A 12104-nucleotide genomic window follows, 5' to 3' on the forward strand; every position below is an offset into this window, starting at 1 on the left:
CAGAGGGGTTGCAGGTGGGAAGTGGCCATACCTGCCAACCTGCGACAGTCACAGTTGTGAGTGATGTATGTGTAAAAACAGGTCATTTTTTTCCATCACTGGAGCCAGTAACACATAGAACATTACATGTGCATTGCTGCTTCTCTCTGGCCATATTTGTAACGTATATAGGCAAAGGAGGCCTTTAAAATGTTGTATTAAAATAAAATGGATATTTGTCAAGTATTTTTGTAAAGATTTTACTGGACAGCTTGCTGAAATACTGAACTGTCTGGCTGAATACAGGACACCTGGCAATCCTACCCCAAAACAATGTGGATATAGTACTTTATAGAAAAAAAACTTTGAATCTGATGTTCTACTGCATACAAGGAGGTGCCTTATAAAGACATAGCTGCCATAGAGCTTTCATTAGGGCGTAATCCAGTCCACTACTACTACTTCAGCGTGAGGGTCAAACAGTAACATAAACATACCTGTCACAGTGGAGTAACCAACACTTCCGGAAAATAAAAACTACGTTTCCCAGAATTCATTGCGCCACAGCATATGAGCAGAATGCGCTTTGAAGTCGACTCAGGCTACTGCGTAATTTCCTTAACTGTGGTCGCAGCCATGCGCACTGAAGTCGCTGCCCGCCTCTGGTTTCGCGCATGCGCAGAGTTTCCTGACTGGGAGGCTGCTTCTGACAAGGAGTCCGGCGGCACCAGAGGGCGGAAAACCGGACACTGTCTAATGTGAGTACAGTATGGGGAGTGGTGTCGTCTGTAATGTTGTGAGACTCCTATGCTAGAAGCAGCAAGTGTGTGAGAACAGTGTCTTTTCCTGGGGTTGCTAGGTGAATTGACACGGTGTATGGCTTAGGGATATGAGGTGAGAGACTAGTGGGCCACAGGGTCTGTCCTAGATATACCAAGCAAAGCAGCATTGTTTCTTTAGTATAGGTGCCAAGTGAGAGTCTCAGTGTCTGTAATTAATAGTAGGTAATAGGGTCGCCTGACACCTAAGGGTAGCAAGTGAGGGGGGGCATTGTGTCTGTATCAGAGTTTCCCAAGGGAGGTAAACCAAGAACCCTTCTAAGCCCACCAGCTGAAGTGGGCACATTGCCTACCCTAGAGTACCAAGTGAGGAGGACGTTGTGTCTGTACCAGAGGTTTCCAATGAGTATCAGGTAAGGCATTAATATTGCCACTTCTAAGTGTACCAGCTTAAGTGGGCACATTGCGTGCTATAGGGGTACCAAGTAAAGGGACAAGGTGCCTGCCCGGGGGTGTCGGGTAAGAGAAGCACATTAATTCTCTTTTGGATGCCATGTGAGTGGGTTCAGTGCCTTTCCTATTGGTGCTATGTAAGTGATCAGGAGGATGCTTAATGTTACCAAGTGCCTGCTTTAGATATACCAGGCAATGCCACACAGTACCTGCTCTAGATTTATTAGTTGAGGAATCATGGTGCCAGTCCTAGGAGTACCATGTTAGGGGACATACTTCCTGGTCCAGAGATACCAGATGATGGAACTTGTTGCCTTTCCTGGTGGAGCCAGGTGAAAATAATGCTCTTAGTCTGGTTGCTGTGTACCATTGGTGTCTTTGAGACATCACTTACATCCTGACCATATGACCTTGCTTGTTTTATCCTTGTTCATGGTAATGTAGTATTTGATGTTCATGCTATAATGTTGATATGCCACAGACGGCAGATTTCTCGTAGTGCCCCTCTAAGGGCAACAACACAATATAAAATGCCCTATATGCTTATGCATTGTAGCACATCACTAATCATATGTAACAGACAGGAATAGTAATATAATTTGACAGTTGCTTTTTCATTATAGGTTTCAAACAGGGGTAACTTCTGTAATATTTTGTCACAGCCTTGTGTGTTAGCAGGTTGGTTATGACCCTGGTGTACTTTATGCTTGTATTAACTCGTTTTTACTGGTCATCAATGGGCCTGATTTTAAACCTTGTGACATGATATTTTTAGTTCATGATATTTTTAGTTTTTACTCACAGATCTAAAGAGCAAAGCTTTTACTCATTACAGGATAGGACATTACAGCCAGTTTGTTAATATACACATACCATCAGCATTGTGTTGCAAAAGACAACAATACAATATAGTTTATTTTTTTTCTTTTTTAAATAAGTTATTTTGCTAGCACATTTTGCATCTGGGGGCCTTTGGCCAAGTGTCCTGCGCTCATGGGGGCCGCTTGAACTGAGTAAGTGCTAGATATACTAGGAACTAAAAGTGACATGTACGCAAGTAGTAGTGCATGGTGGGAGTTGTAGCCCACAACAGATATACACAGTTGTCTATATTTATCTTGTGAGTACCAAGTGAAGTGATCATTCTGGAACTGTAACACAATGTCAAAAGTAAGTTATCCAAGCAGTGCATGGTGGGAGTCTACACTGGACTCTTGTCTTTATATTTATCTTTTGAGTGCCGATATAGAACATCAATTAGTTACACCTCTTAGAACCCTAAAAAACAAAATTGACAGGCCAAATTAATGGTTTACCTTAAACAAGGGAGGGCCACATGAAATTATATTGGGGGTCTTATATGGCCCCAGGGTCTGTACTTTGAGACCACTGATATCGATGTATGGAGAATAGCCCAAAAAGTTATTAGCCAGGAGTAAAATTCTAGGAGCCAGTGGCTGCCTGGCTTATGGGTTTGTCCAGCCCTGGCTTATGCTGCTACTATGTAGTCACTGTGTGGCTTGTTGCAGGGCCAGTTGTGAAAGTACATCATACCCAAGCGTGATGGAGGTACTCTAACTTCTCTAGATGGGTGGGAACAAGCAGGTATTTTACAGCAAAAGTAAGCAAAATAAATGACTATTTCGTTTTCCGTAATTACGCATTTTATTAGGGGATTTACCTTTTTAAGTTGACTGTAATCAAAACAAAAATCCATCTGTATAAAAGAGCAATAATTAAAAAGATAACTGGTGCTGGTGGATCAGGGCTTTCAGCTTACGCTTATTGTACTTTATAGTACAAAAGTAGTAAGTGTGCATCTCATCCTTTTAAATTCACTTCTGTTATCAAATGTACTTTTATTCTTTTATTATCCTTTGTTGAAAAGCAGCATCAATGCACTACTGGCAGCTAGCTGGTGATAAGTGGCTACACCCATATGCCTCTTGTCATTGGCTCGCCAGATGTGTTCAGCTAGCTCCCCATATTGCATTGCTGCTCTTAGTAGAGTGTTTATTGGTCTAGTATAGAATATAGGGATAGTTACTTTCCCTCCATACAGACAGTGAGATGCTTAATCATGCTTATCACGTTTTTTGAGATTGACTTCTTTTGCTGCCTGTCTCCTCCAAAACCTGCTCCTTCCCCCTTCCTCGGAACTGCTCCTTTTGGCCACCTGCCTTCCCCCTGGAAGCTGCTTCCTTGGCTAACAATCCTCCCCCCCCTGAAAGCTGCTCTTTTTGCTACCCCCAGGAGCTGCTTTTTAGTCTACTCCTTGGGTCGCCCCTCCAACCCGCTGCGGAATCTGTTGGCACTCTACAAATAGCCGATAATAATAATATTGCAGTGTTCTCCACAGAATGTTTTGCCAGCTGGGTGGCATTAGGACGTAGCCAGGTGGGGGCAGTGTAATAAATGTTACTCTGTCCAAAGCATAAATTGATTGTATAATAGGGATGTGCATTCGGAACGTTTGTGAGAATACGAATGCAGAAGTAAGCAGCCACTCGTTACCTTCGGAAATTTTTGTAGCCGGATTAATTCCTGTAAAAGATCCTCACTCTAAAATGTGTGCAAATCCGGATCTTAGAGTGAGGATCTTTTACAGGAATCAATCTGGCTACGAAAATATTCAAAGGGAATAAGCGGCTTCTTACTTCTGCATTCGGATTGAAACGAAGGATCTGAACGCACATACCTATTGCATAATGTAACATAAAATTATTTATTGATAACTTGTGAAACAAGGGTTGTAAAAACTTTAAATTTGCTCATTTTAACTTAAGTGATGGTAAATTCACCTAAGTAATTTTACATATTTTGAAAGTACTTTTAATTATAAGCCTATCAATGTGCTTATGTCCCAAACACAATAAATCTTTTGTAAGACCCTCTCTCTTTATTTGGCTTGATCTGCTTCAATGCTACCTCTGTCTCACAATTTTTTATACTTCCGTTTGACAGGCAGCTGTTGCAGCCAATAGGAGCCTCACCATACGCCCTACGTAAGCTACTAACTTGAAGCCGACTCAAGCGCGAAGTAGAACTGCTCTCTACGGGAAAGCGGATTCACTATTAAAGCTGAGCAAATATCATAGTGATTTGCGCGTGCGCGGTTCTAATTCATGGTTGAGTCGGCTTCAGGTTACCAGCACGGGAGCGTGCTGGCAGTAGCTTACGTAGAGCGTATGATGCAGCTCCTATTGGCTGCAACAGCTGCCTGTCAAACCGAAGTATAAGAAATTATGCTTATAATTAAAAGTACTTTCAATATATGCAAAATTACTTAGGTGAATTTTTCATCACTTTAATATTGTCTTATTGTGCCATGAAATATTTCTTGAGGAGAACACTGTATTTGTAATCTAGCTTTTGTTGCTTTTCCGGAGATACACTTTTTGGTGAGGCGTAAAAGGCAGTGTTTGGGAAGGCATGCTGGAATTAGTGATACATTGTAAGGGTTGGGGTAGTATAAATCCTTTATTTCATAATTGAATTACTCAATAGGCTTAACTCAAATAAATCCTCTTCATCACTTAAAGGGACATAATACTCATATGCTAAATCACTTGAAACTGATACAGTATAACTGTAAAAAGCTGACAGGAAAATATCACCTGAGCATCTCTATGCAAAAAAGGAAGATATTTTACCTCACAACTTCCTCAGCTCGCCAGAGTAAATTCTGTGTAAAAAGTTTTACTCGGCTGCTGCCCAGCTGCACGTAAAAAAAAAAAAAGAAGAAATGAACAGCAGCCAATCAGCATCAACAGTGCTGAGTTCATGAACTCTTACTGTGATTTCATGAGATTTGACTTCCTACGGAATAAGGAAATAAGATGAGTGTGCACGTAAGCTTGCTTCTTTAGCTGCCCCGGGACAGACATACTGATTTGCTGCTTAGAAGTTCTTTACAATGGAATGTGGCTGCTGAGGAACGTTTGAGGTAAAATATCTTTCTTTTTTACATATAGATGTTAAAGTGAAGGTAAAGTTTGAACATTTTAAACACATTAATAAATATGTATATATTTGCATAATCTAATCACTAAGTTTTTATATCTGTTTTGTTTATATTTAGCAAATAAAACATATTTATAATTCCTTACCGTTTCTATTTTAACTCCTCCCAACCCCTATTTCCTTCTTTTCTGGACTGTGACATATAGAGCGGTTCCACAAGGCTCCATTTGACTGTGCCTGCGCAAATCGACAATTTCACTACCTACTGCCCATGCGCTAATAGGCAAATCCTCTCTCAAGAAGGGATAATATAAATACGCATGCGCGAAACGGGAGCACAGGTTTCGACAGAAACAGAAAAAATGACTGGGCATGTGCAGATCAACTAGGAGGCGGATGATGTGTAGTGACGGCCGCCTAACGGACAGATTTTTAATTTGGGTAATAAAAAAACGTGACAGAAAAAAATAATAATAATGGGTTGAAGTTTGCGGACCTTCAATACATGATTTAAAACGGCAATAACTTTATTTACAGTGAAATTGAAAAAAAGTGATGAATGAAAGTTATACCGATTTCAAAGAAAGAATGATATTCTAGATCAACATCAAGGTAACTTTACCTTCACTTTAAGGTGATATTTTCTAGTCGACTTTCTACAGCTATGCTGCATTACTTTCAAGTGTTTCAACATTTGGATATCATGGCCCTTTAAATAGTTTAAGGGGCATTCAAGTCATTTTTAATGTATGTGTTAGAAATTATTCACTACATTGCAAAACATCTATGTGTTAGGAATTGTTTATTTTATTGCAAAAGATCTACATGCAAAATGTTTTAGAGGAATAGTCTAGTCAAAATTAAACTTTCATGGTTCAGATAGAGTAGCAACTTTCTAATTTACTCCTATTAGCAATTTTTCATTATTTTCTTGGTATCTTTATTTGAAGAAGCAAGAATGTAAGCTTAGAAGCAAGCCCATTTTTGGTTCAGCACCTTGGTAGCGCTTGCAGATTGGTGTCTAACTGTAGCCAGCAAGCGCTGCCCAGTCGCTAAACCAAAAATGGTCTGGCTCCTAAACTCCTAAAATGGTCTGGCTCCTAAATTAGAAAGTTGCTTAAAATTGCCTGCTCTATCTGAATCATGAAAGTTTAATTTTGAATGGACTATTTCTTTAAAAGCGTTTAAAAATGTTGTAAGACAAAAATGCATTGTTTTCCAGTTTGAGGGCACACCCATTGAAAAGCCTCCCGAATGTTAGCTGTGGTGTGTAAAAACTCAGGACAAAAAAGGTGTACAAACAATTGTGGGGTAACGACTCTCCTATCACCACACACTTACTTCTAAAAACCTCAATCCATATGAGGTAAGTAGCCACGGTTTATGAACAACGCCCAACTAGCTGATGTTTCCAGGTCCGTAGTAAAGGGAGTAAGGAAAACCGGAAAGGTTACTCAGCTGTGCAGCATCTGAGGTGCTTGATCGAGATATCCACGATATGCCTTCCTGATTCGTCTGATTTCAGATGGCTACAAACTTAAACTCCAAGTAGAAAGAACATTGCAGATATTTTGTGCTGTTCTTTCTACTTGGAGTTTAAGTTTTTCTTCAACATCTGTATCATGCATTTGAGAAAGGGGGCGTAATGCCTCCGAAACGTCATGCACTTTTAATGTGATTTATTAAATGCTAAGTTTTACTGTATGTGTGTGTGTGTATGTATATATATATATATATAATTTTTTTTTTTTAAAACAAGCTCCAATACATATCAACCAATTACTGTGCAGCATGTGGGAGTCTTGCTCTGATCCGTCATTCTATAGCAGGTTCAGAGCTCTGAATCTTGTAAATCTTTTCAGACAATGGGGGAAAAATCACAACTTTCACTGTTTGTAAGTTTTTCATAATAAATAATACAAATACATTGCAATTTTTTTTTTTTTTGTACTTGTAATTAAATATTTGATGTGAAATTTATTTTAATGGTTAAGAATGGCAAACCCAGTTGTTATTTACTTAAATGGACATCCTATTTAAAAACTACTATTCATATGAGAGTGAAGCATTTAAAAATGTGAAATTGTAAATTGAAACTAATATAGTACAAGTCATGTAATTCCCAGTTATTCTTGTTAGCTGATGGGTGCTTTGTGCTAATGTTTGTTGGCTAATAGGTGCTTGAACTTCCAACTATGGCTCATTGGGTGATAGATACTTCCAGTTTTCGCGCGCCGGCTGATTGGTGCTTCCAGTTTGCGCGCGCCGGCTGGTCGGTGCTTCCAGTGTTGTATGCCGCCTGGTCGGTGCTTCCAGCTTGCCGCCTGGTCGGTGCTTCCAGCTTGTGCTCGTTTAAATTATAACAGTTTTTAGTTTACTTCTAATTGTTTGTGGCAAAAATAAAAATAATAATGTCCTCCTGTTTAAATGCTGCTCCTTCATATGGATGGTAGAATATTTTTGTGTTTAGGTTCCTTTTAATGATTGAAGAAATATGATGATTTATTGTCACACCCTGAGTGCTAGGAAGGTTTCCATTGCTACAGTAACCAGCTGGGTTTCTGCCCCCTTGAGGGAACCTGAAGGCACAAAAGTAAACACAGTGCAGGAGTCAGTAGGAGACTTTGGCACAGACCTGGCACTGGGTGTCTGCTGCCGGAGTGGAACGTGGGCATAGTGTTGGGTTTCAGTTCATGTGCCAATATCTCTGCATGTTACTGAACAGGGCCGAGTCTGTGCTCTCTGTCAATTACTCCGCATGTCCCAGCACGCAGCTCTTACACTGAAAACAGTCTTACCATAATAGCCCTGGAATATTAACGCATTGTGTGCTGTACGTTTTGTATAATACCTAAATATATGTAATGGAAGTCCCCTAAATTAAAAGGATATTGAAGATCTATCCAGCAAAAATGAGGGACCATATTGTGTAAAATTAACATACAAGAGAAATGTTTAAACACTCCTTGAAAAGCCTGTTGAGTGTTATTCATGTATTTGCTTTGCTGTGGACAGTCAAGGCAAATATAAATGAATTGTGAAGTTGTTTCACTATGATCAATTAAACATTTTACAGATAATTACATTTTGAATGTAATAGTCTTTATTAAAGGGATATGCGTGTGATGCCTGCCATGTGCTGTGTTAATTCTCATAGTTGGGAAAACTTCATTTTCAGACTTAACCCTGTACATTACGCTTTGCAAGGGATTTAAAGGCCTCCAACAGTATGGGGCTTGCCAACAGCAGCGAGATCACTCTATGCAGAAATAGTGCGGGCTTGCAGCTGTTGGCGAAACTGGTGCTATGTATCCATTAAATGGATTAACAGCTGTTGTACTTTGTTGAAGGGGCAGCACTGCACTACTGGGAGCTAGCTGAACACATTGGTAGAGCCAATGAGAAGACATATGTGCAGCCACCAATCGTCAGCTAGCTTCCAGTAGTGCACTGCTGCTTTTGAGCCTACCTAGGTATGCTTTTAAACAAAGGATACTAAGAGAATGATGCAAATTAGATAATTGGAAAGCTGTTTAATTGATTGCTCTTTGTGAATCATTAAAGGGATAGTCAAGTCCAAAAAAACACTCATGATTTAAATAGGGAATGTAATTTTAAACAACTTTCCAGTTTACTTTTATCACCAATTTTGCTTTGTTCTCCTCATATTCTTAGTTGAAAGCTAATTCTCGGAGGTTCATAATCATATGCTAATTTCTTAGACTTTGAAGACTGCCTCTAGTCTGAATGCATTTTGACCACTAGAGGGCATTAGTTCATGTGTTTCATATAGATAACATCGAGCTCATGCACGTGAAGTTACCCTGGAGTGAGCACTGATTGGCTAAAATAAAAGTCTGTCAAAAGAACTGAAATAAGGGGCAGTTTGCAGAGGCTTAGATACAAGGTAATCACAGAGGTAAAAAGTGTATTAATAATAATATTATTATTATTATTATTATTATTATTATTATTGTGTTGGTTATGCAAAACTGGGGAATGGGTAATAAAGGGATTATCTTTATTTTTAAACAACAAAAATTCTGGTGTTGACTGTCCCTTTAAAGGGACACTTAAGTCAAAATTAAACTTTCATGATTCAGATAGAGCAACAATTTTAAGCAACTTTCTAATTTACTCCTATTATCAATTTTTCTTTGTTCTCTGGGTATATTTTTTTTAAATGTATGCATAGGAGCCAGCCCATTTTTGGTTCAACACCTTGCTGATTGGTGGCTACATTTAGACATCAATCAGAAAGTGCTACCCAGGTGCTGAACAAAAAATGGGCTGGCTCCTATGCTTACATTCCTGCTTTTTCAAATGAAGATAGCAAGAGAGCGAAGAAAAATTTATAATAGGAGTAAATCAGAAAGTTACTTAAAATTGCCTCCTCTATCTGAATCATGAAAGTTTAATTTTGACTTAAGTGTCCCTTTTTTAAAGGGACAGTCAACACCAGATTTTTTTGTTTACTTTTGACTAGACTGTTCCTTTAACCCTTTAAGGACACAGCTTTGTTTGCTCAATTGTTTTATGACTGAAAAATTCCGTCATATGTCCTTAAGAGGTTAAAGATTATTTTTTAACTTACCCTTACAGTTTTTTAATACAAATCCAATATTTAGAGTGTTTTTTTTAATTGTGTGCTTATATATCGTAACATTTATTATTAGTTTAATATTCCTCAAGGTAGCCATATCATTTTGTTATACGTAGGTGTATGTAGAAAAATCAGCTTTTCACTCCAGAGACTTCCAGACAAAAACTTGCCAAAAATACCAGAACATTTTTTAGCATTTTTGCTATCACTCCATTTAAACAGAAATAGAGCCTTGTTTTTTTATTTACCTATCAAATCTATATATATATATATATATATATATATATATATATATATATATATATATATATATATATATATATATATATATATATATATATATATATATTTTTTTTTAAGTAGACAACCCAAGGTATTGATCAAGGCTAATTTTGGCATATTTCATGCCACCATTTCACCGTCAAATGCCATCAAAAAAAAAAAAAATTGGTACTTTTCCCCCCACAAACTTTGGGTTTCGCACAGAAATGATTTACATACTGCTTATGCAATCATAGCACAAAGTTTGTAAAAGTTTCTCTAGGATCCCCTTTGCTCAGAAATAGCAGACATATATGGCCATTGCTTTTTGGTAATTAAAAGGCCGCTGATTGCAGCTGCACACCACACTTCCAGCAGTGAAGGGGTTAATTAGGTAGCTTAAAAGGTTAATTTTAGCTTTAGTGTAAAGATTAGCCTCCCACCTGACACCCCCCCCAAACAGCTCTCTTCCCTCCCCCACCACTGGTAACCCCCATCTTAGGTATTCACAGACAGTCTGCTAGTATGAAAAAATAAGGCTGTGTTTTTTTTATTTTATTATTAAATATTTTCTATGGATTTTTATATTTTCTGAAGTGTAGGATCCCCCCCCACTATCATCCACCATTTTAGGTACTGGCAGTACCTAAAAAGTTAATTTTTTTTTTTTTTTTCAAAAACATTTTTTTTTTTTTAATCCCTTTCTGTAGCGTAGTGTCCCCCCCCCCGAACCCCAATCTGTTGGGAGAGAGAAAAAGAGAGATTGTGTACATCGTATTGGGTGAAGGGGTTAAAGGGACAGGATAGTCAAAATTAAATTTGCATGAATTAGAGCATGTAATTTTAAGACACTTTTAAATTCACTTCTATATTTAAATGTGCTTTGTTCTTTTGGTATCCCTTGTTCAAAAACAATATGCACATATCCGTCCCTAGTGGGAGCTAGCTACTGATTGGTGCCTGCACACATTTGTCTCTTGTGATTGGCTAACTAGAAGGGTTCAGCTAGCTGCCAGTAGTGTATTTCTGTTCCTTCAGCAAAAGATAACAAGAGAATGAGGCAAATTTGATAATAGCAGTAAATTGGAAAGTTGTTTAAAATTGTATCTTCTATTCAAATCTTAAAAGACAATTTTGGGTTTTCTTGTCTCTTTAATATGTTGGGAACTATGATTATTTTGTCTGCTCTTATCCAAGGTAATCCTGAGAACCTGGCCTGTTTGGGAGGCTTGAGGACAGGTTTAAAACCAGTGATATAGAGCATAGAATTTTAAACAACTTTCTAATTTATTTCTATTATCAATTTTTCGTTGTTCTCTTGGTATCGTTTGTTAAACAGCAGTAATGTAAGCTCAGGAGCGTGCACATGTCTGGAGCACTATATGGCAGCAGTTTTGCAAGAATGTTATACATTTGCAGGAGCACTATTTCCTGCCATGTAGTGCTCTAGATGCCTACCTAGGTATCTCTTCAACAAATAATACCATGGGAAAGAAGCATTTTATAATAGAAGTAAATCGGAAACTTTTGTAAACTTGTATGTTCTGTCTGAATCACAAAAGGACAATTTGGGGTTTCATATCCCTTTAAATTCTCACTTAGAGGCACAAACGCTACAGCTGCCCAGCTGAACTCACTGATTGATATTGTCACATGACTGCCACTGCCGATTGGCTCACTGGTTGTTTCCTGCTTTGTACCAGCAGTTCTCTGCAGCTCCTAAGCAGGTCTTTATATGTTTAATCTCCTTGCAGGGGTTATAAAGCGCGAGTAGTGAAATAATGACTAACAAATTAGAGTAAGTCATTTTTGTACTATAAAGTCTCTTTAGGTGGGTGATTTCTCCTCTGTGAAAAAGCATTTCCCAGAATAGGAGCCACTAAAGAGGAAGCTCTAACCTAAATGGATTTTGCTGCTGACATGGATAGCGTCATCTCTCTATTATTTTCATTGGTTTTGTTATTCAGGATGTGGTCTGGGACAGACATCAGTTGTGGAGAGAGCTAAGGAACAGATAACGTTGTGCGAGGGAACTGTGACTTCAAAAGGGAAATCTTGAGAGTAAT

The 12104-nt window shown here is 38.4% G+C and overlaps 1 protein-coding gene across 2 annotated transcripts in view; it reads left to right on the plus strand.

Annotated features, from left to right (window-relative positions):
- Positions 1-654: 654 nt before the first annotated feature.
- The window catches only part of GAPVD1 (GTPase activating protein and VPS9 domains 1), a 231021-nt gene continuing 219571 nt past the window's right edge, over positions 655-12104 (plus strand). For both annotated transcript variants that reach the window (XM_053695629.1, XM_053695636.1), the window contains exon 1: positions 655-737. The gene's annotated coding sequence lies outside the window, so the exon portion shown is untranslated. The remainder of the gene's footprint in view (positions 738-12104) is intronic.

Source organism: Bombina bombina, chromosome 12, assembly GCF_027579735.1.
Source record: "Bombina bombina isolate aBomBom1 chromosome 12, aBomBom1.pri, whole genome shotgun sequence".
Lineage (NCBI taxonomy): Eukaryota > Metazoa > Chordata > Amphibia > Anura > Bombinatoridae > Bombina > Bombina bombina.